The following is a 25,320-nucleotide window of genomic DNA, read 5'->3' on the forward strand; positions in this document are numbered from 1 at the left end:
TTTCAACTCTATATTTTACATCTCTAAAGTCTTTGGAAAATCACAACCAAATTGGATAATCTGAAGTGGAATGTGCTTCCAGGATGAGGGGCTTTGGTCAACAAACACTACATTGGGTTTTTTTCCTTAGATAATGGAGTGCTTCTAAAATCCACTTGAAATTATGCTCTCAGTGACAGCATCATTGAACTAAAAAGAATCAGCATATATGGCATTTCCTAGATTATTATGTAAAAATTTGTGCAGAAGAGCCTCTGGAGAGGAACAGTGGGCTGCTCTGCACAGCAGAGCAGTGTTTGTCACACAGAGTTTCATTTTTTTTACCTCCTGAACTTGTGTCCATCTGTGATTTTTGTATGGTGTTCATTACTGTGGAATATAAGCAACCACAGCCTGTTTATGAAAAGATGATCATTGCTTTGACTTCAGCATGGAGACTGCCCTGAATTTTAGGCTCCTTTTGAATTAAAAAAAAAAAATAGAATTTGTTTAGGCAGAAACCAACCCTCTTTTATATTGCTTTCAGTTTATAGCAGCACTGAATACAATTAATTCTATATCAGACAATTTAATTTAACTTTGGAATATGGAATTGATGTGGAAAATGGTCCAAATGGAAGATGTTTAAACAGAACAAAAAAAAAAAAGCGTTAGGAGTACATTACATAAGAACATCAGAATAGTTTAACTGCATGAATTTGGAGGTCTGTCTCATTTGCTGTATAACAAAAAATTTGTGGGTCTGCCATGGTGAGTACTCTCATCACTTTGCCAGCCAGTGACAGCAAGGAAGAAATGCCAGGGTTTGCCCCTGTGCTTGGCAGAGGTCTTCCTGACAGCAGATGTAAAAAGTAAAACAGGTACTACAGCACACTTATGATAACTCAGTGGGAACAATGTTAAATAGATTAATGAGAATCTGAACTAGGGTGAACTTCTTGAAGTTTCAGTGAAACTAAACCAGACAGCTTCACTCTGACACATGCTTGCATGACAGTGCTCTGTCTCAGTTTGCAATATTGAAAAAAACCCACAATCACACCTAAATGCTATCCCCTTCTGAAAGGTATTTTTATTAAAATAGAAGGTGCCTTCAGATTGTTCTTCATATTCTGTCTCTTACCCAGAAGCACAGTTCTCAAATCCATTCAAACCACCTGCCATGTTTTTTTAGCTTCTCTGTCCCTACACTGGAGAAACAGAGATTTTTGAAGGCTGTGAGCTCAACTGCACTTTTCACTGTGTAGGAGAAAATGTCCACCATTATTCTGTTGATGTAAGTTTAACTAACATGCAGATTGTGCTGAATTTTGCAAATGTTTGTTCATCATGGAAATAAATAATCTGTTCAGAGAAGGTTAATGATGTGAAGAGCTTCAGGCCACTCACTTCTCCGTTAATGAGACCATTGATGAAGACAGCGTACAAGCTGGTGATGGTGATGTGCAGGGCCAGGAGTTGGGCTTGGTGATCTCTGAGGGTCCTTTCCAACCCTGCCTTATTCTGGGATTCTGCAAAGCTGGATATTCTTGCTGTTGTGTCAGGGGCAAGCAAGCAGAGGAACCAAACCGCTCCACTTGCTCATTCCAGATCACAGAGCTGATTTGTACCTGCCTAAAGTCACAGGTACTATGCTTACGTGTAACCAGCATGGCATTTACAGGTAGGCATGAGAACCAACTGTGGCAGCAGTTTCAGTTCCCACATTTGTGGGCAGCTACTCTCACCTCCAGGCAACCTAGCTGCCACCCTTCTTCCTGCTGTCACCTGAGCAGACACCTGCAGCTGGGTTTGCACTCTGTACCAAAACCACCCGCTTTGAGTACATACTTGCAGAAGAGTGATGGGAAACTTACATTACCACAGAGGGTTTATTTTACTTAAAAGCTATCTAAGAAAGGAAAAAAGATGTATTTCTATGAACCTGCAGTGGAAAATATAGCATTTGTTAAAAATCAGCAGCAATGACCCTTTTGCTTTGTCCTTCATGATAAAGCATTTCCCGATATATACCTCTCTTTAGAGATTATACACCTCTCTTTAGAGATTTGCAGAGTGCAGGGGAAGAGGAACGCAGCCCAGCAGCTCTCATCATTATATAAGAAATTATTTATTCACAGTTAAAGTAAGTGCTACATTTTGCTGTGTGGTGAAAGCTAAGCATAGCTAATTTCAGATTTTTATAGCTTTTCAAGACAAGCATGATAAAATGCCATATGGTTCGCTTGTAACCGGGCAAAGTCTCCAAAACAGGCACGATTCCCTTTCTAACCCACTCGGTGAGGTGCACACGTGCAGGGCCAGGTCCCTGCTGGCCCCGGCCCCGCGGAGCGCATCCCCCGCCCGGGGCGGCCCCGCAGCCGAGCCCAGCCCAACCCGCCAGCCGGGAATGCAGCCCAGGAACCGCAGGCAGCCTGTGCAGGGCTGTGTTCGGAGAGGAAATGTCAGAGAACGGAATTTGACCCAGTTTATGGAACGATCTCTGCCTCTTGCTGCCCTCTGCTGTCGCACGCCGAGGTGGCTCGGAGAGGGCTGCGGAGCCGCGGCGGGGCCGGTCACTGCGGAGCGCCCGAATCGGCCGGGAAAGGCCTCACGGCTGAGGGCAGGCAGGGCAAACCAACCCCAGGGCTTGAGAATCGGAGCGCTGAACAGCAGCTCCGAAGGTTCTCCTGTGTGGGAGTCTACTCATGCCTTGTTGGTGCGGGACAGCAGGGTGATGTTGGTCCTGTGCAGTGGTCTGGAAAGGGAGAGCCCCCTGCAGCCAAGGGACCGGTAGGGTCTTGGCTTTTCATATAAACACCTACATCGCAGGTGCAATGGTTTCATTGTTTAGCATAGCCTGTAAGTGAATCCAAGAAGTTCAGTTCACGATTCTTTCATCTTTAGCAATAGTAATCCAATACAATCTGACTATTACAATATTTCAGTGTTCTGGGTCTCTTGAGTCAGCCACCTCCCTCTATAAATGCACTGTTTCTGCAGTAACAAACCTCTAGCCAGAGCAGAGCCACTTCAGTGATATTTCTCAAACTCCTTTCCAAATGTGTGAATGTACTGAGAGAATGTGAGGGAATCTGCTTGAGCACCTGTGGGCCCGGTGTGAGCTCTCTTGCTCCTCTGGGCAGCCCATGATGCTGGTTAGAGTCACGTCACCAAGGGGCACCCAGGGGACCCTGAGATGCAGAAGAGACACCTCAGGGCAACCACAGCACACTGTTGGTTCATTCCCCCACGTTTGCTTCAGGTATCACTTGCTCCTCACACACTCCTTTAACAAGGACCTGCATGAAGATCTGAGCAACTCCACAAGAAGATTTGTGTTTCTTTAAATGCTCATTTTGATCCCTGCTCTGTTACATGGATTACAAAGCACTCTTGAGCCAGCCTGTCCTGCAGAAGATACAGGCAGCACTGTAAATCTTGGTGCAATTGCAGCTGGAAATGCAACATTATTTTCATCTGTAACTTGATTGTGTCAATGTTTTTCTAGTTAAAAACACGTTAGTGATGAACTGCAACTAGAGCTACAGCATGCCCAGGTGGACAGTCTTCCTGTCAGACTTCCCACTGTTGTTCCTCTATTATTTATCCTGCCTCATTGGCATTTCTAATTGTGAAATTGCATTGGCAAATAAGTATCTTACAGCAGCACTTGCAGATCACCACACACTTAAACACTCTCAAACACAGATGATCAGTCTTTAACTCTTATGCAATAATCTAGAAAACTGTCTTTTTTTTCTTCTCAAAACTTGGACTAGGCCCTGATACAATTCTGTAAAGTGGTTTAGGGTGAGGAAATATTTATTTTACAACACTGAAAAGTGTTGACAGCTTGTTCTTTGACAGTTTGTTCTCAGGCATTCCTCAGAAAAGGTGGGAGTTTTACAAGGAAGAGCAAATACCTGCAAGAAGGCCACTCCTGTCCTGGAGTGTTAGTTGGAAGCCAACATACTCTTTCAGGCCCAGACTTTGGTTTTAAAGGCACTGCAGGAAATTGGGTGCAGCCCTCAAGGCACTGGAGACCTCCTGTCAAAATTCCACTCACATTTTTTTCCTGCAGATGTCAATTACAACCATGACAATGGGAGAGAGAGATTGAGGGGAGAGGAGTATGAATTGTCCAGGTCACTGTGAGCTCAAAGAACAAAACTTAAAAATTGGATTGCTTGTACCATCATGAAATGCCTGATGAAGGAAGATGGGGGAAACAAAGGGAGGAAGGTGGGTTAAAACTGAAATTCAAGAAGACTGGTGAAGAAGCTTTATGGAAGAGAAAAAAAGAATGTGCTCTGAGGATATTCTTGCCTTCAAATGCTGGAAAGCTACCTCAGTTTCCCCAATATCTCTATTCCTATGATGAAAGCAATGACTACTTACCTATCTGGCAAGAGCAGTGCTCCAGTCCATATAGCATTTCTTCCCTGTAATGTAAAAAGGGATTTTCTGGAAACAAAACAAACCAAAACCAAAACAACTTTGAAATGTTTAAGAAGCACCTCAGAAAATTGAGAAAAATGTCCAGTTTTCACCCAGGACATTGGCTAGCACACAATAAAGGAGGCATTTGACATACACTCAGCCACTTTAATCAAAGGCAATATTGAGCCATGGCTTATTGATTCCTTTGCCAGCAGTGAATGAGGCAAGGTTGTCAGGGAAAGGAAAAACTACCCCTTCTGTCATAATGTTTATAATACCTAAGAGAATTGAATTGCTATTACATATTTAATCTGGCATTTCCTCACTTTTGAAGGTAGAATTTTGCAGCCTGAGTTATAATCCTTTCCTGTATCTCATTTAGTAAGCAATAAATACACAGGAGAAGATTTGAATTGGAGCTCTTGGCATTTCAGGTCTGAAAGGAAAGAAGGTGGATGAGATTTCTTCTACAGCTTTGTTATTCTGAAGTCAAATGAGCAAAATAAAACCTGTAAATGTAAATGTAGATACAGACAGACCCACCTTTGGAACTTAGGCACTTTTTAAAATCTGAATAATGGTCAGCACCAAGAAGCCCTGGCTTTTAAACTATGCTGCAATACAAATACATAATAAATATTTGATTTAAAATTACTACATTGGCATGTTACTTTCCATTAGAGTTTGTTTTATGTTCAGTCTGGGTTTCCTACTGCTTCTGGAGTGTGCTGTTGTGTTTGTTTAGCCCAGGCAGGAGGGACTACATATAAAAGCATGCCACAAAAGAAAACTGCAAGCAGAGCACTGGGCCCAGGCAGAGGCACTGACATTTGCATTGACATTTATGAATCATTGAGATCACTAGCCAGCCAGCTCTTCCCATCAATGAGGGTAAGCTGCTGTGCAGAATTTTCTGTCAGCCAGGTCTTCTTGGCATGTGCATCTCTATGAAACAAGAATGAGGTTAGCCAGGGTATCTGTTTACAGCATTACTAGAAAGGTAATAAAACAGAATAAAGATGACATAGGGAGTAATTTATTTTAACAAGTAAAACTTTTAACATACGTGGAAGGGCATTTCAGCTTGAATTTCTAATATCATATTATTCTGGACTGTTTTATGGCCACCATATTCATTCTGTTACTTAAAGGATTTTGGCTCAGAAAGCAATTTGGTTTTAATATTGCTCTTTATACATATTAACCTGCAATGTATAATTCATTCTAAAAGCCAAGAGCCTGTGCTTTGGGATTCAAGACTAATGTATTTCATATCATGTTGCTAAATTAAAAGTTGAGAAAATATTTGGGGGTGGAAAGAAATGAGGAGGGACATGAGTTCCTCTTTTTTTCTTGTTATGAAACAGATAAAATTCACACCATTTAAGAAGTAAAAGAAATCATCAAGAGAAAACAAGAAGCTGTCTTGGAACACGCTGGGACTTGTCTGGAAGAGTTACTAAATTACAAATGGCTTCAGTGATTCCATTGTTTGGTTGTTTTTATTGAAATGACAGAAAATGGAAAAGCTGATGCATAAATACATAACCATGTTACGTCACTGTACTGATGAAAATCTAGTAGGAAAAATGGGGGATTTTTTTTTCTATAAGGAACATAGAAAGGTAATATTTATATTTTCACAAGCCTCCCCAACTGGAGTGGATCAATTTATTTTCAGACTGTGGATATATGAACACACTTTTCTTAGCCCAGCACTCAGCTAAGAAAATTTGTGCTTGGAGCTTATGCTCTTTTCTTCAAGATTTGGTAAACTGGCAATAAAGCTTGAAATGCCTGTTGTAGAAGGTGATGATCACTGGGAGCATCAGTGCTGCAACATGCAGTGCCTGAGCATGGTCTTGGACAGCAAGGAGGGGTCAAACTCTTGGCCAGCAATCTACAGCTTGAGGGGTGAATGCAAGCCAAGGCTGTAAAACATGTTTTTTCCATGGTGCTGTATCATGCTTCAGACATGCCTCCCCAGGATGCTTCCAGCAGCCAGCACAAGCCTGGGAATCACAACTGGGTTGGTGCAGCTCCAAATGTGTCAAGCCCACGCCTGTGGGAACGCTGGGCTTGCTGCAAACACAAAGGACATGAGGCAGGCACAGTGCTGCCTGGCTACTTCACTTCAAATGCTATTGCACACTGAAAAAATACTTCTTGAGGCAGTATGTCCTTCAGCATAGGATGCAAAAGTTCTGTTTATGGGCAGATTTCCATTATCACCCTCCTTTTTATTTAAATGTCCCCCCGCCATGTTCTCCTTTGGGGTATGATCCTTCGTATGTTTGGTCCCAGTTCAGGGGTGAGCTGTGCATGGTGTGTGGAAATTATTGGAAAACTCCCTTCAGCTATTTTTGAGGTATAAAGTGTAAAACAGAGCCCTCCAATCCTCCCATGCTCATATACACTTTTTTCAATTTAATTCCATTTCTCTCCCCTCGGTTGCTGAGTGTCTGTGACAAAAAAAAAAAGAAAAAACAAAACACCAGAATAACAGTTCCTTAGTTTCTCACCAACTCTCCCAAGGACTTCTCATACCAAAGCCAAGCTAAGCTAACAGGGATTGCAATGGAATGAATCTTACATCAGTTGTCTTTATTAAAACCTGAAGATTTACACACACACACACACAAAAAAAGTGACCATAACACAGTTCTTTAGGTTTTTGTCATTAAACTTGTGTGAATGTTTTTCTGTTTAAGAAACAGCATTTTTCATTGTACTTGGCCAGCTTATTTTGATTTTGCTTTGATTGATAACAAGGAAGCATTCCAGAACTGCTTTTTCCCTTAACTAGCATTTAACTGAGACAGAAAGCAAACCTTTGTTCCACATCTTTTTCTTTGTTTCTCTGTTTACCAGTAAAGCTTATCTTTAATCTTCAACAGCTTTGGAATGATGGGGAGAAGTTACTTTGATGGCATCTTAAAATAAGGCACACCTGTGAAAGCAGATCACTGGCCCAAAATAAGTCTGTTGATCTCACATACATCAGTGTAAAACTGTAATTCCTCTAGGCTCACACCAGTGTTTCAGAGATCAGCACCTGGCCTAAAATACTTAAGCATTACATTTTTGGAGCTTGATGTTGATGCTGGCTACAGTTTGGTTTAATTTAATGAAAAAGATACTGTTTCCACAGCTGGAGAATCAACTCCAGACAAAGCATAACGTTGTGACTGCACCACATTATATAGTGGAAATCAGTTACAATGCTGTTCTGGAGGTGAAAATCCACTTCATACAGTTTGGGCTCCAAGACACAGCCTTCCACTTTATCTCAAAATTGCACAGAGCCCACAAAAATGCCAACATCCTTCAATGTCACCCAGATGAGCAATTTAAGAGGAAGGCTGATCCTAAGATCACAGCAGAGGAATCCAAGATGGAGAAAACCAGACAAGGCTCAAGGATGCCTGGAAAACACTTGCCCTGTGGGTGTTATTTGGAAACATGGGCCCCAAGAATTGACTGTCTAATTCCACTACAGGGATCAGATAGGATGAAGCAGTTTTATCAACTGAAAAGTCAATTGCTGTCTAATAAGAGAGAGCAGGATCAATAGCCATTCATCTTCTTTTCCTTTCTGTAGCATCCTCACTCATTAGTTAGCTTCTAAATCTTCTTCCACTTTCAAATTTGTTTACAGCAGCAGAGAGCCAGTAAAACACCAGAGCAGGCCTACTAAAAGCAGGCTCACCAAAAGCACTCTCATGCTAATAACACACCTATTTTCAGTCACATATTTGTATTGTCAAGGCCTTACTTTTTGATCCTTTTTTTTTGGGGGGGGGGGTCTAAAAATCCAGTGAAAACCAGTTGAAGTTGTATCAGGTCTCACTATATGGTCAAAGACCTGCATTCTGTAATGTGGGTTATCAAAGCTGAAACCTCACAGAAGGTACTGTTTCTTCTCCTACATCCATTTGTTTTCAGTGTTTCACTGCTTAAAATAAAAGTGGTAGAAAGCCTTACTTTGCACTAGATAAGGCAGAACATACCATGTTTCAGAGCGGGGTTTATTTTCCATAAACAGATTTCTGAAGAGTAATTTTGTGGCATTTTCTAAGTGGTCATGAACAGCTGGAAAATAGACCCAAAACCTTAAACCACCTCCACTGATCTTCAGCCCCAGATACTGTTGCTATCTATCCATGAGATCCACATACGCCCATAAACTGTTCACGTCTAACTCAGAACCAGATCAGAGGTTTTCTCTGCACACTGTTTGCATGCAGTCATTCTTACACTTGGCCCTGCCCATGGCTGCTAATGTGCAATGGTTGAAAAGACATTAATTCTTGATGTCTAAGACACCAGTAATAGGGATTCAGAATATGAATGTTGCTATTAAAAACATACACCATTTTCCCATCATAATCTCCTCTAGGATTGGATTCCAGAGCTGAAATCTCCTTCTGCTGTTGTATAACCTGTCATCTATTCCCAGAAAAAAATAATTTCCTTACATAAGTATTTTGAGACCAAGATAGAAATCTGTTAACTTTTTCTTCAATCCCTCAGTATAAGGAAAACTTCACAGACTGAATCATTCTTGCACATTTCTTCCAAGAAACTTTCAATTTGACAATGTCCATTTTGAAAAGTCTAGACTCCAGAAGTAGTCAAATTTTCTAAACCAAAAAAGTCATAAAACCAATCGTGTCCTAAAACACCCTGAGTTTGACCTAAAAGCCGAAAACCCAGCAGAGCCCTGAGCCCTGAGCTTGCAGAAGGGCACTGGAGAACTCTCACTCTATTTGTACATGAAGAATTGGCTCTTGGTGGGATTAAAGCCCTTATTTGAAAGAGATGTCTTGAAGTCTTCATCACATCTATGTTTTGTTTTGCTCTTTCTAATCAAAGATGAGATTCTTATATAAGCAAATGAATGCCAGGAGTGCTTTGGTCTCAAATAAGAAACTAAGCCTGTGGAGACTTTCAGACTTTAACGGGAAGAAAGAATCTTCTAAATCTTGTAGGATGAAAGTACTGGATGCTAGGCTAGGCCAAAGAAAAATCCAATTATTAACAGTCTGTTTTTTCTATTTTGAGGAGCTGAAGAAGTCTTAATTTTGGTTATTGCTGTATGCTCTTTGAACAGAGAATACAGAATTTTTTTTAAGTCCGTAATTTGTCCTGGTGCTGCAACAGAATGTTTCATCTGTCTTGTCTTTGAAATGAACTAACCTTAGGCCTTTTTTACTTTAGAGACTTTTTAAAGCTCTAGAATGATTCAACAAAATACTGTGGTGAGCTCTATACAAGACTTCTCTTCATTCTGTACTTGCCCTCACTCATGACCAGGGCTAGAATGAGCTGACCATTTCCTATCCGTATTGTAAAAGTCAACAAAACAGTGCCATGTGCAGGTTATTCCCTGCTCAGCCCAGCAAGAAACCTTGCAAACATTACCTATCCACAACAATCACATTACTTATGAACACCCCAAGGCTCTCAAGTCTCCTTTGCCCTCAGATTTCTTGTTGCCGCTTCATCACTGCCTACCTGAGAAATCAATAATTTCTGAGGGCCATACCTGGGTAATCTGAGGGCCATACCATGGTAGGAAATTTCTCTTCAAATCCTCAAGCTGGGCCCCAGGGGGACAACAGAATTGGTTAAGTGGGTCAGATCTGCATATCGAGCCTTCTGTTTCCTTTAATAGAGTCTCCTCTGACGATGACCTTCTTTTTCTGTATGGAAGTGGTTTTGATGCAGGGCATGCACCTCCTTAACCTCAGCAGCACCTCCGTGCTGTACAAACCACCATCCCTGCCAGTGCTCAGTCCCACCTGCAGAGCCTGACACCTTCTGTGCAGGGGCACCTGAGGACATGGGGCCTGCTGCACTGGGCAGGAGCTCAGGAGAAGCTCCACCAGGAGGAGGGAAGAGCAGCCCTGGAAAAGGTGCCCAGGGAAGAAAAGGAGTCTCTATACTTGGCAGTCTTTGAAGCCCAGCAGATAAACCGGTGGCTGACCTGCTGCCATTTCAGCAATACTCCTGCTGTGAGTATGAGGATGAAGCAGTAATTCTGTGATTCCATAATTCACTGGATAAACTTCAGGAGTCACCTAGGAGAAGTAGTGCTGATGAGAAACAGTATATTACACCAAGATATTATTTTCTCAAACAACTCACAGTTAGGCAAATAAAGACAAGTGACATTTAAGTTTGCAATGAATGACAATGAAGTGTAGTAATGCTTAAATGGATGAAGTGTATTTCTTCAAACTTCTAAAAGTCAGAACAGCTTTGAGAAAAAGCGTCAAGTTTATAACTAAATGAAGCACAGAGATTGTAACCAGAAGAAGATGAAAGAACCTTTGTTCTCTCTGGTACAGCCCTCAATGTTTCTCAATGCTGCTGAGAAACAGTCTGATTTTTCATCAACAGTTTCATAAACCCTTGGGGAAAAATCTCTCAAAATCAGGGTCCATGTTACCTACATAATGGTCATTAGAACCATGGGTTGTAAGAAGCAGTTAAGTTCATTATGGGAGCACACAGTGGAAGTACCAAAGCTTTCCTTCCAACCACCAGCACACATCCTTGTCCAAAAAAAGAGCACCTGCAAGACACATGGGTGGAAGGTTTTTACTGGACATTGTTTTGAGATCGGTTGGGTGTCTATGAGAGAGAGACAAAAAGATCAAAGGAAGAGACAGATGGTGGCAAGGAAAAAGCCAACAACACAGACATAACAAGGGCAAGGAATATGCCTCTGAGAAAAGCTAAAACAACAAGGAAAAAAGAGCTTTTAGAGAGTTTAATGGAAAATAGACTTGAGCTGTAAACACAGGCCATGCCTGCCATTCTTGCTGTGGGAAGAAAAAGAGGGCTTTGTACTTTCTTTGAAATTAAATGGGATTGCATCAGAGAAACCTCATTTCAGAAAGCACAGATTTCTCCTGGCTGGAACCTCCTATGACCCAGGGGTTTTATTTAGATTTTTACTCAGCTCATGTAAGTTTACACACAGTCACCTTGGAAAGCAATACTATTGCTCTTTAAAACAGCACACCCAGCTCAGCAGTCAGTCAGTCATGTTTCTATCATACCCACTGCTGTTGCACTGAAAGAGCTGCAGCTCAGGAGGGTTCAGACAAGCTCGTGAAGTGGCCATGTAATGGGACAGGAGTCAATAGTGCAGGGCAGAGTGCTGGTGGGTATGTTTTTCAGTAGCTTCTCTCTCATCTTGTACTTGCCTTGTCTTTTGTCAAAATGGGTCCTGAGAAAATGCTGGCACTGTCAGAGCTGACAAAGGACTGAGATCACTTGCCCTGATACTGACAGTCCAATTTTTTGAAATCCAAGCGAGAAAGAGGTTGTCTTCCTGCTCAGGAAATTGACTAAACTGGGGAAACTGTCTATTTCCTCATTTATATTCCTTCTAATCTACTAAATGTTCATGGAATACTGTTAGTGAGATGAGAGTCTGGAGCAGATGGCAAGACATACAATCATAGAATAACCAAATTTTTAAGATTGGAAAAGACATTTAAGACCATTAATTCCAGCCATCAGCCCAGCACCACCATTGTGTTTGCCATTAAACCATGTCCTCAAGGGCCATATCTACCCATCATTTAAACACCTCTGGGGGTGATGACTCCACCACTTCCCTGCACAGCCTGTTCCAATGCTTGACAACCCTTTCAATGGAGAAATTTCTCCTAATATCCAATGCAAATCTGGCACAAGCTTTCCTCCCATCCTGTCACTTGTTAACCAGAAGAGACCAAGTCTCACCTGGCTGGAACCACTTTTCAGGCAGTTGTAGAAAGTGGTAAGATCTTCCCTGAGCCTTCTTTTCTCCAGGCTAAACAGCCCTTCACACCTTCTTTGCCCTTCTCTGGACTCACTCTAGCACCTCAATGTCTTTCCTGCTGTGAGGGGCCCAGAAATGAGCACAGCACTCAAGGTGTGGCCTGAGTAGTGCTGAGCACAGGGGGACAGTCACTGCCCTGGTCCTGCTGGCCACATCTACTGCTGACACAGGCCAGGTGCCATTGGCCTTCTTGGCCACCTGGGCACATCTGGCTCATGTTCAGCTCCTGCTGACCAGCACCCCCAGGTCCTTGTCTGCTGGGCAGCTTTGCAACCACTCCCCCAAGACTAGTGCAGCAGGGGATGTTATGACCCATGTGCAGGACTCAGCAAATCCTTTATACAGACATGTCTTTGCTGTACCTGCACTGTGCAGGAAAGATGGCACGCTAGTGAAATGAGCAGGTTGTTTTCTTCCTGCAGCTCAACACAGCTCATGCTTGCCCTGTTTCCCTCACAATGGTCACAACCTGCTCTGAAGACAGCATCCCTCACTGCCATTAGAGAGCTTCACAGTGAACTTCCTGCACAGCATCACTTCAAAGTGAGAGGGCTTGGCCTCCCTTCTTTTTGAAAACCAGAGAGTTCCAGGAGGAGTAAGGCCAAACATTACCATGATGGACGAGATTTTAAATTCCCAAAACCAGATTTTTTTATTATGTGCTACTTTGTGTTTGGAGCATGACTTCCCTGACTTCAGCTGCAGCTGAGAAAGCTCAGCACGCCTACAAGTCCTGCACTAAGAATAAAAGCAATGTAAAGTTATTGACAGCTTCTGAAAAGATTGGCTCAAGCAACTCAACTATCACCACATGGGAGCTGTTTGACAGAAAAAGGGAGAGTATCCAATTTTCCAGGCTAGAACATCACCCCCTTGCCATATGTTCTCTTGCTAAATTCTTTCTCATTCTCTATACTCTTCCCCATTTCTGGAACTGATTAAATAGGAGCAGGTCTCATGGTGTATTTAACCATGTTCAGTTCCTAGAACTCTCTGTCCTGATTATAGAATCAACCTTCCCATGAAAGACAACTTGCATAAACACAAGAAGCACCAAAGTTTTCATCCTTGATAATACTTTGATCAATTGGCATGTATTTTGCTCATTTCTCAAAAAGAGGAACAAATCCCTGAATGTAACAATGTCCTGCCACTCACAATGGCTACCAGGAGGTGGATGGGGTCTTTAAAAGGCACAGCACAGACCTTTGGAGTTTGGCTAATGGCAGGGCAGAAAATGGTGATAGGTGTCAGATACCACTACCAGGGAGCTGGTACACACATCTTGGTGCCTGGATCATTTCTCCACCAGACTCTTCCTATTCTTTCAGCCTTGTTAAGTCCTTATCTTTCCCTTTATCTTTCCCCATTTCTTCTCATATACATACAGTACCCTTTTCAGACCTACAGATCTTCACTCAGTCATACATAGTTTCTCCCACCAGGCTCCTGTTCTGGACTTTTGATTTGAAACTCATCACTTTTCTTTTAGAAAATCTTTAGTGAACAAAAGATTCTTTTCCCATTGAGCAGATGCTTATCATTGAAATGGTGAATGTTTCACAAAATTTTAAGTGACTGAAAACCAGGAAATGTTTCAGGTGAGAAGAATAGGTCTATCTCCAAAATGAATAAAAGTTGGTTGTATGAAACCTGGCATTATATCTCCAAATGTGTAAACCCTACATGGATAATAGTCACGATAATATGATACATTAAAAAACAAACAGAAAATAATAAAACTATTCAAGCATTAAAATACTGTATTAAAGCATTAAAATACTGTATTAAAGTTTTTATCCAAGGCTATTCATAATTTGATCTTAATACTGGAATTACAGTTGTCTATAAATACGATTTGCTCCTTTACCTCCTGCCACATGGCCTCAATGCCTGTGCTGGACTTGCAAAACTAAAAGGCACCTCTGCAGAGTATTTCCCTCCAGTTCAGACAGCCAATTCCAGATACCTTCTGAAAAACACCCAGTAGTTTCATTCCCTGAACTGCATAGAAAGAGAGAAAGGAACAGCAGTTATTTATTTCAACCACCTCATCAAGGATGGCTAATTGATTCCCAGCATTTACAGGGGTGTTTCCCCTGCTCCCATGCAAAAGGGGTCAAAGGTTGAGAGCAGCCAGTTTCTGCATGTTGCAGCCCATGCAGGTCAGTGCACTTCTGGGAACAGAGATACTTGGGAGAGCTTAAAACACCAGCCCATCAGTCCCTACCTGCTGAGTGCTGTGCTCAGCCTTTCTCTGGAAGGGTTATGTAAAAGGTTGCTGGCTTTTGGCAAAGGGGAAGGCACCCTTGCTGTGTGCCCACAGGTAGACTTTCACTCGATGGCTGACTTTGTGTGGCCATGTTTCTTGTTGCAGACACCTTCACCCCTAGCCTGCTGCTTCTATTTTGCTTTTATCTCTTTGTTTTTCAGGCTGAGGGCAATCTGGGTAAGAGATGTTTGTTTTGGGAAAAGAAGAAAGAAAACCACTCTGGAATTATTAAAAAATGCAATGCAGGTTTCAACAGAGTCACTTAAAGATAGGTAAAGAAATCCATAGAAGTCATTTCTTTCTCTCTCTCTCTCTCTCTGTCTTTTTGGTGGGTTTTTTTTTAGGGTTTTTTGTTTTGGGTTTGGTTTTTTTTTTTAGAAAACAAAGTCGATGGAAACAGCTGGAGACTATAACTTGGAAAATTGAGAAACTAAGGTTAATAAAATTTCCTGTTTTCCTCTCCTGTCCCAACCAGCAGGCAACAAGGTTGGGGGCAACCTTTTCAAGCCCTTTTCCAAACGGGTTAGACTCCCAAAGAGTTCAGGTTTGGACTATTTTTCTTTAAACAAAAATATCAGTTATTCTTTTGTACAGTGTTCAAGGGTCTTTAGCTTAGCTACAGTTTGTCACACATAAGTAAACATAGCAGATCTACTACTTAATTCTGATTAGCATGAAACATTGGTTTTAATAAACCTTAATCTTTAACACTGATATGTACCATTGCTTTCAACTCCGTGCTTCACTGAAGTTTTCCTAGCTTAGCATCTTGAAATTCTATTCACCAATGCTACAGTTCATTGAATGTGAAAAAGCAGTCATGAAATTTGGCTTATAAATGCTCTAGCTGCAGGTGATAGGACTTCATTCTGCACCATTTCCCCAACTCTTTTCAGTTATCCCTTCGGGTGCACAAGTTGGGACATTTTGAGGCTCATAAAGATAACAAAGTACTGGCTTGTCTCAGATCAAGTGCTTAAAATTTAGGTTTTATTCTTTTCAGTTTTTTATGGGCTTAACACAGGTGCACCAAAGCTAAGAGCTGCTGTGGGATAAACTTGCCTTGGCTGTTCTCTCAGCACATTCCACTGCTATAAAAACAGTGGAGACATCCCTCAACCTCTTCTAAAACAGCCACACAGAAACCTATAAAAATTAGTAGAACCAGAAGATCTCATTTCTATTCCTAGCAATGCTATTGAAACCTCTGAGATTTTGGCCAAGTGACCTAACTCCTCCACAGACCTACTTCCCCCAGCTGAGAAGGGAAAATACTGATTTGTGGTGGGAGACTTTGAGATTTCTGCCCTTAAGTTTTAAGTCATGAGCATAGAGCAAGGGCCTACAGTCAGCAGGAAAACAATGACAACCACTTCTGCAAGCTGAAAGATTTCAAATAGCTAGCTCCTATGCAGGAATCTGTAACAATTTTATGAGGCAGACCCACTCCAATATTATAGTTCATATGGTTTAATCAGTGTATTTAGTAATTTTATTTTTAATGGGTTAGTTTAATTAATTTCCATTGACAGCATGAATGTTCCAAATGAAGAGGGTTCAGGTCTTCTAACATACTCTGTGGTGAGAACTGTTGGGGTTCTTTTCTCATAATATCTGTATCAGCTCTACCTCTATTTCTGTAATCCTGTTATTGAACACTCACTTGAACATTAGTATGTCTATTGGGCATCACCCCTGCACTACTTTTCCATTGTAAGGCCAGGTATATGTTACAAAAAAGAAGCCTCTGTGAAGGATGGATTTTAAAACAGAATTGAAATATACTTGCCATCATGTAGAGACCATGCCCAGGTGCAACACTGGGTTTTGTGGGTGTGTGCCATCTCACATTGTTAGGTTCTCACTGCCTCCCTCTGGAAACACCTGGAGCTCAAAAAGTATGCTATTTATACTCTTTAGTGTACAGGACCTTTGTTTAAATTGCATTGAAGGTTTTAAGCAAAGTGCTTAAATCCCACACGTATGTATAAGCTCCTCAAACTGCAAAACATGATAAATAAATCTAGAAAGTCCTTGAAAATACAGTGGCTGGGGCAGCAACCACAAAAACCCAGCACCTCTGAACACTGAGCATATCTGATACAGCAAAAACATGTAGACCTGTATCTGCAATCTGGAATGGGAAAGAGGTAAAATCAATACAAGCTGAGGAAACATTCCTTTTGTTTTGACAGTATCCACTAAACAAGTGTTGATTTTCTTTTCCATTGCCATGGATGTCCTCTACTTTAACTCCAAAGATTCTAAATCCTCATGCAAACCTATATCTGCAACTCTGTTTGTTATTTGGGCCCTTAGGTCTTAAAATGTTTACCTAGGGCCCAAAGTCAGGCAAATTTTATCCTTATTTTTCTCAGCCATATATCTGACTCACTGCTTTTACCTCCTTCCTGTAGAATCAAATGAGTATGTGATATCACCAAGTGATATGGAACTAAAGCAAATTATTTTGGGGCCCATGGCAATGGATCAAAGTTGTGTTTGTGGCTGGAGACACAGGCACAGCTGGACACATGCCACGAGGGCCAGGCAGTCTTGCTGGCATCAATGGCCATTCCACTTCCCTGCAACAACGTGGATCTCACGGTCTCTCTCCAGCTGGGGACTTGGCTCTGAGTCACTCCTCTCTCTTAACAAAATGGTTTCAGGGCTGTAAAGAGCCCCTGCCCTTCCTGCTCTGGCCTGCCTCGTTGCACCCCAGTCCTTCCTTTGTGCATTTGCAAGCAAGCAGCAGACACAGATTACAATTGCCCTAAAGTATTTCTGTACCCTCAGGGGTACTTGTTTGACACAGGCCTGAGACAAAGCAGATCAACCAGATCATAGGGCACAGCAGGGATTTAGGTGATCTCTCAACCCTAAAACACTACACAGAGCAAAATGTGCATTTTTTTGTTTTCTGGAAGTTCTAGAGCTATGGAGTTCTTCCCCAGACACTGGTGTTCTTCCAGCCTTACTCACTGAGTTATTCCTGCTGCTCTCAGGACCTTTAGGATACTTGAAGCTCTGCTGGAAGAGAGACTGCTTGAATTGTTCTCTTTGCATTTAATTTTTACAAGAAATTTAGGGTTGGGGCCAATAATATTATTGGAATCAGCTGAAGACTTCACCCAAAAATTAAATTAGACTATTGCTAGAGTACCATGCACTTGCCCAGTGGTGCTTTTCCATTTTCCTTGAAACAAAAGAAGAAAACACCGCCTTCACATCAGATAGAGAGCTAAACAAGTCTAGCAGAGCAGCAAAATGTTGTTTCCAACAAATTGCATGGGGTATTTAATGTCCTTGTGCAGTGCCCTGACTGCCAAACCAGTGACACTGAGCACAGCCCCATCTGCAGTGTTCCCTGGAAGAGGCCATGGTGCCATCCTCTGCCTTGTCAACAAGAAATCTTTGCTGAGAGAGCATCATGTGGGAGACTGAGTGGCTCTCCTCTCATCACAGCCAGAACTAGAGAGGTGACAGCCCAGGGCCACATTAAAAGGCTGATGTGTGTCATATCTGCTGGCTGGGCTGTGCTCACTTAAAATAGCCTGGATATTGTTCTAATTTAATCCACTGGTCTGACTTTGAGGAAAAAGTTAAAGAGTTATCAGGTAGTTTCATTCTAGAGATACCACAAATGTCTACAGAAAAAAATTGGGAAGGAAGATTCTGACTCATTAGGAACCTGCTTTCCAGGGTGAATAAAATTTGCAGAATTCTCATTGTGTTGCTACATGCTTATTTCTCCAAAGTCATCCCTTGGGACATTTGTTTCAGGAAGGATTCACTTTCAGATGACACATGAGAGGGTCAGTTTATGAGGAAGAGCTATAAAAAAGTCAAAGGTTTTCAACTATTTCCTCAAATAAAAAAATACATCAGATATGACCTTATTTTCCTCAGGAAGGCTACAGGTTTATAAGCCTAAAGAGAAAATGCAGATACATGGGGAAATGATTGAAACTGACTTCAAATATTCCCATCTGTGTCTCACAGCTGGATCAAAAATGCAATGGAAATGGAAAGATACTTATCAAATTCAATATGCTTCAAATACCTGTATATTTTTTCTAGATAGGAATGCAAATTTGTATAATCAGAGTTCTTCCATTATTTCAGGACAGAATTTCTGCAGAAATTGAGACAGCTTGAGGATAGTAAAGTCTATAGCAAAAAAAAAAACTTCAAACAAAACAACTGATGCTGTTTCTCCTCAACTAAGACTCTTTGGTCAGTGATTAAGGGACACTACAAATAATTTGCCAAGGAGAATTGAGGAAGGGAAGGTACTTGGGTAAATTTAAGTGCTATTTGCACACAAAAAATTAGACTGATATTATGAATGTCAGTTCAAAATGAACAAGAAACAGTTAAAATACTTTGCCAAATTATCCTTCAAAGAAGATCCAAAACATAAATTAACATTGATAGAAAAAAATGTCTAATGATGACAGAGACTATGATGACAGGCATCCTGATGAATTGTATGAGGAGGAAGAACAGAGGGATATTTTTAAAATCTATCATCAATCTGTGCAGGGAGGATTTATTTCCCTCATAAAGACGTGACAAAAATACAGATACGCCTGCAGATTTATGTTCCCTAATCTCCTAATCAAGAAAACACTGAGAACACAATATTCAAGAATATCAAAGCACAGTTTCAGCTGCACACATAGGTGGTGAAAATACAGGGATCATCCCACAGAGCAGATGCTACATCAGCAATGCTCACAAAAGTGAGCTCAGGACACACAGGAGTTGAGCCATGAAGTGAAACTCACTGCAATGGAAGCACTTTCAACATGGTAATCAAAGGGATTACAGTTATCTTAAACCACATAAAAGGAAAGCTCAGAAATGAGGAAATTAAAGAAGGTCAGAACCAAGAAAACCAATGGTTTGAACTGTCTGTGAAGCACAAGCAACAGACATTATGCTCACATTCAGTAAGGGCAGAAATAAAGTACATGTGCACCATTAATCTCAGTCCTAATGAAATGATTTGCAGTTCTTATAATCACCACAGGAAGTAAGTACACAATACACAGTAACACCTCAGATTTGAAACATTTTTTCTGTTTCTAAAATCCATGTACATTTATGGGTTGTTACACTGGTCAGTGTACAGAGCAGGGTGGCTGCTCACTATCACAAAATGATGAGCCACAACCCTGGCACAGGACTGTATTCCTGGTGCTCTCATTCCCACTGTCCCAGTGCTGCAGGTTCCCACAGGCAGGGATGGGGTGGCCTTCCCAGCATGAAGGAGCTCTGCATGTCCCAGGAATGATTTCAGTGACAAGGTCTTTGCAGGGTGACAAATCAACTGCATCTTTGAAGAACAGCAACATGCCCTTCCAGGGATCTGGGCAGGATCTCAAGAGAATGGGTTTCTCCAGGAGAACTTTCAAAGGGTGGTTTGATCATGGGAGAAAAGACGATCCCTGAGGAAAGTGCTTGGCATCTGCTGACAGAAAGAATAAAGGTTCTGGATAAAAGACTAAAAGCTTCCAGAGTCTCCAAAATAAAATTGTAAAGCAGAATCAGCTCAACCCTCAGAATCAAATACCAGATAAAAAGGCTGTGGGGGCTTCAAAATGGGTCCAAACAGCACAATTCATGGAGATTGACTCATTTTAAAGGTCTCAAGTTCTGTGCAGACATGTCTGATCACCACACAAGACCTCATTTTGTTCTGTTTTGATTGACACACAAATTTTGTGATGCCAGTCTCAAGCAAGGGGTTGAATTGAGCAGGATTAGTACAGTCAATAAAACTTGGTGGTCTCTGTAATGTATTCTGGACCTTTCAGCCAAACCAAGTAAGAGCTATTTCATCAGAACACTCTCCCTTTTGTTCTCAAACAGAGTAACTGCATACAGCTTTGCTAGGGATGGACATATAACACTGAATTTGTATTAAGTATACACTTTTCCTAAAGGGATGTGTCTAGGTAGAAGTCAACCCACCCCCAAAAACCAAACCCAAAAAAACCAAAAACCGCAAAGTAAACAAAACTAAGCAAAAACAAAAAATAACTACAAAAATAAACCCCAAAAAACCCACAGGAAAAAAAAAAGAAAAAAGACTAAAACAAAATAAAAATTAAAAAAAAAAACAAACCAACCAAACAAAAAATCCCAAAGAAACAACAAACCACTGGGCAAACCACTAAGTTAGAAAGAATGGTACTTTTTTAGCATGTGGCTTTGATGTTTCTTGCCTTTCCTGCTAGGTATCATTTAGCTGAACCTGGCCATGCAGAAAAGTTCTGCTTATATCATTAGTTACCTCCACCAGCCAGCAAATAAATCTGCCTCAGCTGTTTGTTGAGCCAGCAGAAATACAGCAGGGCTAATGGTTTTATTGTTGAAAGAGCCCTGACTGTACCTCCTCATTCAGGCTCCACTTTGTTTGAATGTAAAAGGATTTATCTGGAGAGGAAGCATCCATTTGTGGCTGCTGATCAGAATTCAAAGACAAGATCTGACAGGCAGACTTTTTGAGGCAGGCAAAGTTAGTGATAAAAGTACTAATCACCTAATTCAGACTCATGCTCATTTCTGTATCTGTCTGACCCTTCATATACCTTTTCCCCTGGATTGTTATGAACAGGAGGCTTGCATGAGTACACAGCAGTCGTTTATAGTGGCACAGATTTTTATTGGTAGTTTTACTTAGGCAATTTGATGTATTGTAATAATGCTAAATAGACTTGGTTGTATAAAGCTCAAGTTTTATTGTTTAAGTTGCATGTATTTCCATCTGTAGTTTTGGTAGGATAATGAGTGAAAAAATGAGGACAATTTGCCTGTGCAAATCATACAGGATTCAAGCTGAAATTATGACTTTTCATTTCATCATTTTCATTTGTCTAATCACTAGCTATTTCTTTATCAATTGATTTTCTCAAAATTAAATGATCCTCAAAGAGTTGTAGTAACCTTAGGCTTAAAACCCAGGAAAATAAATGTAGTAAACTTAGATTAACACAAGAATACTTTAAGCCTGAAATAAGAATCCAGACCAGTAGTAGTGTTGCACACAAGGACGTATTACAAAGCAATACAAAAAGATGGCTGGATGTCTAACAATGACCAAGCAGAAGAGTGATATTATGCTGCTCTCATTTACCTTGGTGCACGTCTGAAAAAAGTTCAGCTACTCGCTGCTTATATCAGATTTTGGAAGCAGAAACCTACTGCGATTCTGTTTCTTTGTAATTTATGTAAAGAACTCCTCTTAAGTGAAAGTAAATAATTTTGTTCCTTTCGGTCAAAAGCAAAGTCCCCCAAATACAATCTTAAAACATGAATTATGGTTCAAGGCAGTTTTCCCCCTATATTCATCTTAGCTTATATTCCAGTGGTATAAACTGTTTACACAGCAAGCAAAATTTGACTAGGTTTCTATCCATCACATAAAATAGTATCTGAAATGTTACTATACATTATGACCCTTATGACATAATTTTTTAAGGCTATTCAGTAGATTCCTAAAATGACCGATAGATTTGATGCCTAAGTTATGATTTCATTCCACCAGGAATGAAATGAATGAAATCAGACCTATGCTCTTCACAGGTTTTCTTAATGCAGTTAGCAAATAGTTTCTCCTCTTTCCCAAAGTGCCTTAGAAAGGAATACCTTACAGCAGAAACTTCTGTCACCAGCTACATTGTATATTTGAAACCCACACAGGACCAAGTTTGAATAAAGAGAATGATCCTTTGCAATGGGAAATCCGATTGGCTTGCAGGATACAATCTTGTCACCCAGTCAAGTACATCCTCGCCCCAAGACCTGCTTCTTAATTCTGCGCAAGGGAAAAAAATGCCTAGAAAACATCCTCCAGAAGAGCTAGGCTTTCCCCATGATTTATTTGACTATTGTTCAAGGCCTTGTCCAGATGGGAGGTAGCTGGCTGCAATATTTTGAGCTCAGTGGGTGTGAGACATGATATACTCTTTCAGACAAGGACCATCAATCATTTCAACTAAGCAGATAATTTTAGGTTATTAAAGATTGAAAGTTAGACTTTTTGAATATTCAATATTCACCATACCTGGTGAATGGCTGCATTTCTTGCTACTATACCTGGCATTTAAACCTTTTTGATTTGAAGATATCAAGCCTGTCATTTAAGAGATGTAAAGACTTTATAACATTGACAGAGGAGATAGTGGACAAAATATGTTTCAAAATAACATTGGTCACTAATCAAAGTGAGTTGTTCCAAGCCCAAGATCTGGAGCACAGAATTTAAAACTGATATGCAACACAAATGTAATTCTAAACTATCAACAATTGTTTTAAGAAGTTTCAAATTTTAAAGAAAAAAAGGATTTTATATTGGCTTTGACCTTAAAATCTTTGATGTACCTCATTTAATGGAAATCCTCATACTTGAAAATTACTATTTAACTTTGCTATATTTCCTTTTGTTTGACTGCAAAGATTCTGCTATGCTCTCTGGTATTTCACATGGACATTTCTGTTCCAAGAAGTTTATATTAAGAAGGCATCACACAAAATAATTGTACACAAATTGAAGTGCTGGAGATAGATCCCTTTATTGTCATTCCAGGTAATTCTTATTTTTTTCAGCTTAGTTTCACAAGAAATCCTGTACTGTTAGCTTGTCTGCCTGTTTCTGTGAGATAACCCTTCCACCTTATCTTATACCAATAGATTTGACCTTGTTAGCCAGTACAAGAATGGTGGTGCTGGTAGCTGTTGAGAGGTGGAAGCCAACCATGGGACAAAATCCCTCTCTGACCTCTCACAGAGAGAAAAATGAATGCTGTAAGGATGACCTCCAACACAACCTGAAGCATCCCAAGACAAGAAGATTGTTATAACCAGTCTAACCTCTAACATCTTTGGTCAGGGTTTATATTTTAGAACATGAGAACTTTATAACGTTATAACTAGAGAATCATTTTTACAAATCAACAGGCAAACCAATGTCTCTGCTCAGTCAGACTGCAATTTTTTCATGTTGCAGTGTTCCTCAAGTCTTGACCCATAGGATTGTGCTGATGCATATTCCTGCTACAGATTTAGCATAATCCCACTGAAATAATGATCCATAAGCACCTCCTGACCCTCCTTCTATACCGACCACGGTGTCTGCACAGTTGACACTGTGCAATTCCTTCAGCATAATAACATTTTCCCCCTTCATAAATCCCTGAGGCGCTACCACCACCAGTGATGGGGTCAGCCTTGGCCTAGGAAAATCTGTCTTGGATCCCCCAGGCATTGCATCTCTTGGACACGGGAAAAAGTTTCTGGCAGTTTTTTAGAGAAGCCTGTAACCCAAGACTTTGCCATGCAAATCCAAAGCAAATGGTCCACATGAGAAGGAGATAGAAGTGAACTTTACAGATGCAAAGTCACCAAGGAGCAAGGGGTGGCCAGGAGAGTGCCACACCAAGCAAAGGGCATTGGTTGCCAGCACACAACATTCAGAGGTCAAGCAGAGGCATGTGAAGTAGGATTCAAATGGCTTTCTGTCTGCAAAGCCTGATTCACCATTCTTGTTCTAAAATAGGGAGAATGGAGTTTTGGAAGGATGGTTGCTGGCAAGAAGGAGGAGACCAAATATCTGTCTTTTTTTAAAGAGTGAAGGTGGGCCAGAAAGGAAACACACCACATAGACACACACACTCACCCACACACACACCCCAGGCAAAGAATAAAAAGCTGCAACAATAGATCCCCTGTGTAGAAGAGGAGAAGAGGAGAAAGAACTGGACTTGACATGGGAAGCTGAACAAGCCAAATTGGATGGAGAGATGAATTTTGACAAAAATTAAACCAGCAGACAAAACTCAGAGCTTATTTTCATCCTCTCAGTATTCGTCAGAAATGTTCATGGGGAAATATGCCAAAGAGACAACTGGAAATACTAACAGTGCAGGAAGTAAAAAAAGTTGTACTTGTACAGCAGATTATTTCCTCCTTTTCACCTCAGACAGGCCACCACAGTGAATTATTTCTCAGGACAGACCAAAAAGCTTCAAAGAGTCAGAAGCCAGAAACCATCCTCAGAGCTCCATTCTGCAGTCCTTTTAATGCCCCACCACATGTATGGGCAAAATTAGCTGCATCAAAAGGTGGTGTCTTCTAAAATAATACCATGTGTGAACTCAGCATTTCTGATATGTTTTGCAAAACAAAAGCTAGTAATTCAGTGGCTCTATAGCAAATAACCTCTCGCTAGAGTGAGCAGTCAGCAAGGCCAGAAAGATTATTTGGTGAATAGGACTTAGGACTTGCTGCAGTGAAGCTGATAGTGAAAACCCATGAAATTCAGCTTATCAATAACCATGCATACTGTAACACCTAGAATTTTGTCTGCATCCCTCTTCTTGAAGAGAAAGGAATAGGTTTCCCTTTTTTTTTTTTTTTGAGAGAGCAATAGAGCAGCACTTTGTGCAATTCATTTTCTCCAAAGTTACTCATCCAATCTACAACTTCTTTTTAAAAAAATCCCTCCTCTCCAGCCAAAAAAAAAAAAAAAAACAAAAAAAGAGAATAAAGTAAAGCTTATATGCAAAATTAGAGTCTTGCACTCTTACTGGTGTAATTTAAATGAGCATAGGTCTGCCAGTCTCTAACATTACAGACCTGGAACTTTAAACACTTTCCCAGCATCCATTTGTTCCAGACTGCAAGGCAAGATGTATTCTATTACCATCTGTGTGGCAGTTGTGTGGGGTCAAGTGGGAAATTTCTCCTTATCCCTCTCTGAGTGATCACAATCACTCCT

The sequence above is a fragment of the Serinus canaria genome, chromosome 4 (assembly GCF_022539315.1).
Source record: "Serinus canaria isolate serCan28SL12 chromosome 4, serCan2020, whole genome shotgun sequence".
NCBI lineage: Eukaryota > Metazoa > Chordata > Aves > Passeriformes > Fringillidae > Serinus > Serinus canaria.